Raw genomic sequence first — 7,614 nt, forward strand, 5'->3', positions numbered from 1 at the left:
ACTGAACCGGATTTTTTGAAGCGTCGCCTGTGTTTTTGCAAACGCTGACTGTATGTGCCACTTTTTTCATTTTTATTTTCTTAATTAAAACTGCCTTCATTTTTTCAACAAAATTTGTCAAGGATTTCCAATTTTTGCATTTGTTGACATAAGATGATTACGATATTACTTAGCATTGGAATTGCATTATGACCAATTATTTACCGATTAAGTTTTTCTCAATAAGCGACTTTGAATGACAAGTACGAATAGATTGTTTGAATTCCATTATACGATGTTCTTACAATTTCTGTACGACCTTTCATGGAAATAATATGTCATCATAGATCGCAAGCATGAAAGATTGCTTGATTGTACTGTGGGATTAAATATTACATCGATCGACATTAACCCTCCAAAGCTGTTCGGGTCAATATGACCCGAAGCGCACATTTCAAACATCTTTATCATCATTCCAATATACTGAAGAACTGGGAATTTTGACAGACCAAGTATGTTCTATGAAAATAATGATCAAATTAACGACAAAGAACTAAAATTTGAGATTTGAAAATCGGTTCATTGGGAAATGAAATACAGCTAAGCAAAGCCAAAATTGAATGTCGTTTTTTTTAAGTAACATTTTTTTTGTGCCGGAAGATCTGAGATAGCGGTAAAAACTTTCATTGCACCCCAAAATATCTATATATTGTCGGATAGATGGATTCTAGACGATTTCAAACATCAATGAAACACTTAAATGCAGAAAAGCTGTCAAAAGTTATGAGTATTTCAAAAATAAAATTGATTTTTCGGACTTTTTACTTTCTTACCCAGTTTCTGATAACCTGGTAATACATTTCAACCTTATTTTGAAATGTTGAGTAATTAGAATAAATTGCCTACACAATGAATATAATATCATCAAAATCGGTTTACATTTACAGCCAGGAGAACGAAATCAAACCACAACTCAAATTTACCCGAAACGGATATTTAGCGAACGGCTTTGGAAGGTTAAATACATCGATTCACAACAACTTTATTGATCTTTCTATACGATTAACAAAATGTTATCGTATATAATGAACTATACAAACCATAAACGATAAAATATAGCTTGGTTTAGCCACAACATGATGTTTATACAATTCCAAACTAAACTGGATGCTTATACAATCTATAATGAACACTACTTTACGATTTCTGGTTATCTGGGTTGTCGATTTGACCTATTGGTAAGGTATCGAAGAGGTAATCAGTAGACTCGAGTTCAATTCCTGGTCAAGGTGATTTTTTTTTTCATTTATCACTCATGATCGATGCATTTTGCACTAAACGGTGAGGCGTAGATTCATTAAACAAAGCAGTAACAAAATTCAAAGAATTAAAACATGCACATACATTATGTTTCTGGTGTTTTGTTTGACGGATGCTGCTACTAGCCGTATAATGTAACAATAAAAAAAAATTAATCATGAATGGTGTATAAAAAAAATCCCCTCGAACAGGAATCGAACTCGAGTCTACTGATTACCTCTCCGATACCCTACCAATAGGCCAAATCGACAGGTGAAACAAGGCAAGCTGTAGCTCTATTATTCAGTTGACTTCATCGAATTTAATTCGCTGCTAGGTTATACGGCAGAAAACGCTCATCTTGCCCTGATTGATAGTGCTCTGTTCGCCCCAGGTTTAGTAAAAACGCGTTTTAAAATTGATTAAAGTGGAAAATCAAAAATTTTATAATGATGAAAATTGAGAAATAATGTGTAATCATGTTGCAGTGCATACATTTCAGATAAAGATGATTAAAAGGTCATTAAAGCTTATAAAAGTTCTAATATTTTCGTCACTTGAGAAACTAGCTGGTTATAATTTAATATTTCTTTAAAGATGATAAAGATATTTCTTTTAAGGTGAAAAATTAATACTATAGGTATGAAGTATGAAACAAATCCTCATAAAAATTTGTTTAAGAAAATACGTACTTTTGAAAAAAAAAAAAAAGGAGTGCTTATTATGCCCTGGGTGCTCATTATGCCCTTATCTCCCCTATATTAAATTTGGGGGCCTTTTTAGTGTTGAGAATGAACATTTTTGGTGCAAACTAGGAATCATTATAAAAAAATGTTTTACTGTAAAACAAACCCAGCATTGTATTGTTTTTGTTTTTATTAATTAACATTTTATTAGCAGTTGGATTAGTCTGAACACTGTTGTCCACTGCTCCAGCCTGAGAATTTACAAATTTGATGAGCACGTGACTTCGTTGCTTTCATTGGAGGTAGACGCTCAGGATTCCCGGCTGGTAAACTTCACATGTCCCGAAGAAAGGAGACCTGGCCGAGAGCGGTAACTGGTGAGGCATAACGTTGATCTGTACAACTCTCGAAGAACTCTTCAAAGTGATCCTGAACAGGATCCAGGAGAAAATCGACGCTACACTCCGACGGCAACAAGCTGGATTCCGATCCGTACGATCATGTGTGGACCAAATCACAACGCTACTTTTTCGAAAAAGCATTCGACCGACTTAACCACGAAAACATCTGGGCGGCTCTAAGGCGACGAGGAGTCCCAGAGAAACTAATCCGTCTCATCGAAGCACAGTACGATGCATTATCGTGCAAGACCTTGCACGACGGTTTCTTATCGTAATGGATGAGATTCTGACTGGATCGATCGACTGTGCTCCGAACCGAGGATGGTCGTAGAATTCTTCAACAATGGAGCAACTGAACGACCTTGACCTGGCAGACGATATTGTTTTGCTCGCCCAAACACAACCGGATATGCAGAGCAAACTCGACGACCTTATCGAGAGCTCCAAGGCAGCAGGTCTCAAAGTCAATGTCGGAAAGACCAAGTCGATGGAAATCAACACAGAAAATCCTTCCAATTTCGTGGTAGCTGGGCTACAGGTAGAGAAAGTGGAGTTCTTCCAGTATCTTGGTTGCCAGATAACGCCTGATGGTGGTACCAAGAAAGACATCAAAACCCAGATCAGGAAGGCTCGATTTACGTTTGTGAGGCTCCGAAACATCTGGCGGTCACGCCAGATCTCTCTACGAACTAAAATCCGAATCTTCAACTCAAACGTGAAATCCGTATTACGGGTGCGAAACTTGGTGCATATATGCGGTGACGACGCAAAAAGTACTAGTATTCGTGAATCACTGCCTGTGGCATTTTATCTGTACTCGTGCTGCCGAAATCCGAATTGTCGGCGAGAATCTTGACTGGGAACAAGTGAAGACGCTGGCTCTTGATCGACAACAGTGGAGGTCTTTTACCACGGCCCTATGCACCGGAGGATCGGCGCGGGAACATTAAGGTAGATCTCAAACATGAAACTACATCGCCGGTGTCATCAAAAGACGCTATAAATCGAGATTTGGGAGCGTAAGTGGAGATGAATTGGGCACACGCTGCGAAGAGATAGGAACGAGATTTGCAGAGATGCGTTTGACTGGAATCCATCTGGGCAGGTCTAGAAGCTTGTGGCAGAAATACACACAGTTTACGAGAACCTTGGAAGGCGTGATGTGAAGACGCTGGCTCCGAATCGTTAGCAATCGAGATCATTTATCTCGGTTCTATGTGTCGGAGGATCGGCGCTGGACCCTCAGGTAGGGTACGTAACATTGTTAATTAAAATAAGAAATTATCTTAAACCATCGATGCCTATCAACTCCAAGAAAGTAGCAAACTAGTTTCCTGCATCCTACAGCAAGTAGCCCCACCATAAACGGGTGTATATGCGACTGATTACTTTATAAATTAAACCGACAATTAGATTAATTACTAAACTACCTCGATAGGACCTTCTTACAAGTTGAGGGCTCAGCACTTGGGCTTGAACCTTAGTCAGTAGATTGGTTCTTTCGATAGTGCAAATCGCCACGAGTGTGTTGTACTGGAACGATTAAGAAAACCCACAAGCAAGCTAACTGACATGTTGTTCGCTGAATGGGGCAAAACTTGATTAATTAATCAAAGAGAACACTTTTCACACTCGCCTTTGCTGGCCGGTTGTCTGGCGCTGAGCTTGATTTTTTTTTATTTGTTCTCCCTTCTTTATTGTTATTTTCCGTTTGCTACCATAATTTTTGCAGAGCACACGCCATTACAATAATTGTCTCTGCGCATGAGAGTTGAAAGTAATTGTTACCAGTTAAGAAGAATAATGAAAGAACTAAGTGTCCAATTACTTAGTGCTAAAGACTGCTGCTGCCTCAGACTATTTAGAGTCGGTCCTTGTCTACGCCTGGTTGGTCATGTTCTGGTGAGGTTGTTCCTGGGGACTAACTGAGTCTGAGTCTGAGTCATTGCGGGAGAGGGTCTTGGACAGATCCAAACCCCGATAACCAGCTAGTGGTTCTATCAACTTCATAGGGCGAGGACTTAAGGGCTAGAACAGTTTGTGCCAAGAGGTCACCATCAAACCAGGAAAGCACACGGACAGCATGATTTTAATCTCCCAAGCTTTGTTTTTAAGGTTGGACATGCAACCGAGCGACTGTTTGTGAGCTGACCCGTTCGTTGATTCTGCCCAGAACTTGCATCAGCAACGCGAGAAAAAAAAAACGGGAACGAATTGCAAATCCCCATTTGGTTCTGAAGCCCTGGCTCTGGCTCATGTCACATACTTACATCTGCAACAGAGTTGTGTCGTGGCTTTAGAATCGAGGGATTTGATACCAAATGTTCTAGGGAAGAAAGAGGCCGGATGAGGAAATCGCACGTGTTCTCCGGCGGGCCTAATGTTCAGGGACGATTCTGTAGAGTGTGATCCGGGGCAGCCCTCCTCCTACACCAGAACAGAACATTAACTGGAGAGACCATAATGCTTAAATAATTCTAGTCAGCCAGTCAACCAGGCGCTTGAATCGAGAAGCTAAAGTTACTGGTGCGGCTTTTGTTATTACTATAGTTTTAATAACTAAACAAGCGATTATAATTGATTTGGCCTTCGGGTTCAGGCCAACCAGATTAACTCGTTACGATTTTGTGGGGCACCGCCAGTATGGAACTGTCGAAGAAATGCAACACTTCGTGATATCCGCGAGTTTCTATGATGCAATCGAAAAAAAATCGATTCACATTTAAAACAATATTGTGAACTAAGCCCTCAAAATACAATTATTACTGTAAATAAACTTTGAAAATTTGACCATTTCTAAAATTTTGACAATTTTGACAATTTTGACAATTTTGTCAATTTTGAAAGTTTTGACAAGTTTGACAATTTTGACAATTTTGACAATTTTGACAATTTTGACAATTTTGACAATTTTGACAATTTTGACAATTTTGACAATTTTGACAATTTTGACAATTTTGACAATTTTGACAATTTTGACAATTTTGACAATTTTGACAATTTTGACAAATTTGACAATTTTGAAAATTTTGACAATTTTGACAATTTTGACAATTTTTACAATTTTGACAATTTTGACAATTTTGACATTTTGAAAATTTTGACAATTTTGATAATTTTGACAATTTTGACAATTTTGACAATTTTGACAATTTTGACAAATTTGACAATTTTGACAATTTTGACAATTTTGACAATTTTGACAATTTTGACAATTTTGACAATTTTGACAATTTTGACAATTTTGACAATTTTGACAATTTTGACAATTTTGACAATTTTGACAATTTTGACATTTTTGACAATTTTGACACTTTTGACAATTTTGACAATTTTGTGAATTTTGGCAATTTTGACAATTTTGACAAATTTGACAATTTTAACAATTTTTGCAATTTTCAAAAATTTCAGAATTGTATATATTTTCAGTTTTATCAAAGTTGGCAAAATTGACTGAATTGATCAAACTAACAAAGAAAGACAAAATGAAAAAAATTGAAAAAATGACAAAATTGACAACATTGACACAACTGACTAAATGGCAAAATTTGAAATAATTGCCAAAATTGACAAAATTGATAAAAATAACAAAATTGGAAAATTTGACAAAATTGACGAAAATTGACAAAATTGACCAAATTGAAAAAACTGACAAAATTAATAAAATTGACAAAATTAACAAAATTGGCAAAATTGACAAAATTGACAAAATTGACAAAATTGACAAAATTGACAAAATTGACAAAATTGACAAAATTGACAAAATTGACAAAATTGACAAAATTGACAAAATTGACAAAATTGACAAAATTGACAAAATTGACAAAATTGACAAAATTGACAAAATTGACAAAATTGACAAAATTTAAAAAATTAACGGAATTGACAAAATTGACAAAATGAACAAAATTGACAAAATTGACAAAATGAACAAAACCGACAAAATTGACAAAATTGACAAAATTGACAAAATTGACAAAATTGACAAAATTGACAAAATTGACAAAATTGACAAAATTGACAAAATTGACAAAATTGACAAAATTGACAAAATTGAAAAAATTGACAAAATTGATAAAATTGACAAAATTGACAAAATTGACAAAATTGACAAAATTGACAAAATTGACAAAATTGACAAAATTGACAAAATTGACAAAATTGACAAAATTGACAAAATTGACAAAATTGACAAAATTGACAAAATTGACAAAATTGACAAAATTGACAAAATTGACAAAATTGACAAAATTGACAAAATTGACAAAATTGACAAAATTGACAAAATTGACAAAATTGACAAAATTGACAAAATTGACAAAATTGACAAAATTGACAAAATTGACAAAATTGACAAAATTGACAAAATTGACAAAATTGACAAAATTGACAAAATTGACAAAATTGACAAAATTGACAAAATTGACAAAATTGACAAAATTGACAAAATTGACAAAATTGACAAAATTGACAAAATTGACAAAATTGACAAAATTGACAAAATTGACAAAATTGACAAAATTGACAAAATTGACAAAATTGACAAAATTGACAAAATTGACAAAATTGACAAAATTGACAAAATTGACAAAATTGACAAAATTGACAAAATTGACAAAATTGACAAAATTGACAAAATTGACAAAATTTACAAAATTGAAAAAATTGACAAAATTGACAAAATTGACAAAATTGACAAAATTGACAAAATTGATAAAATTGACAAAATTGATGAAATTGACAAAATTGACAAAATTGACCGAATTGACAAAATTGACAAAATTGACAAAATTGACAAAATTGACAAAATTGACAAAATTGACAAAATTGACAAAATTGACCAAATTGACAAAATTGACAAAATTGACAAAATTGACAAAATTGACAAAATTGACAAAATTGACAAAATTGACAAAATTGACAAAATTGACAAAATTGACAAAATTGACAAAATTGACAAAATTGACAAAATTGACAAAATTGACAAAATTGACAAAATTGACAAAATTGACAAAATTGACAAAATTGACAAAATTGACAAAATTGACAAAATTGACAAAATTGACAAAATTGACAAAATTGACAAAATTGACAAAATTGACAAAATTGACAAAATTGACAAAATTGACAAAATTGACAAAATTGACAAAATTGACAAAATTGACAAAATTGACAAAATTGACAAAATTGACAAAATTGACATAATTGACAAAATTGACAAAATTGACAAAATTGACAAAATTGACAAA

Source organism: Uranotaenia lowii, chromosome 3 (genome assembly GCF_029784155.1).
Source record: "Uranotaenia lowii strain MFRU-FL chromosome 3, ASM2978415v1, whole genome shotgun sequence".
Taxonomy (NCBI): Eukaryota; Metazoa; Arthropoda; class Insecta; order Diptera; family Culicidae; genus Uranotaenia; species Uranotaenia lowii.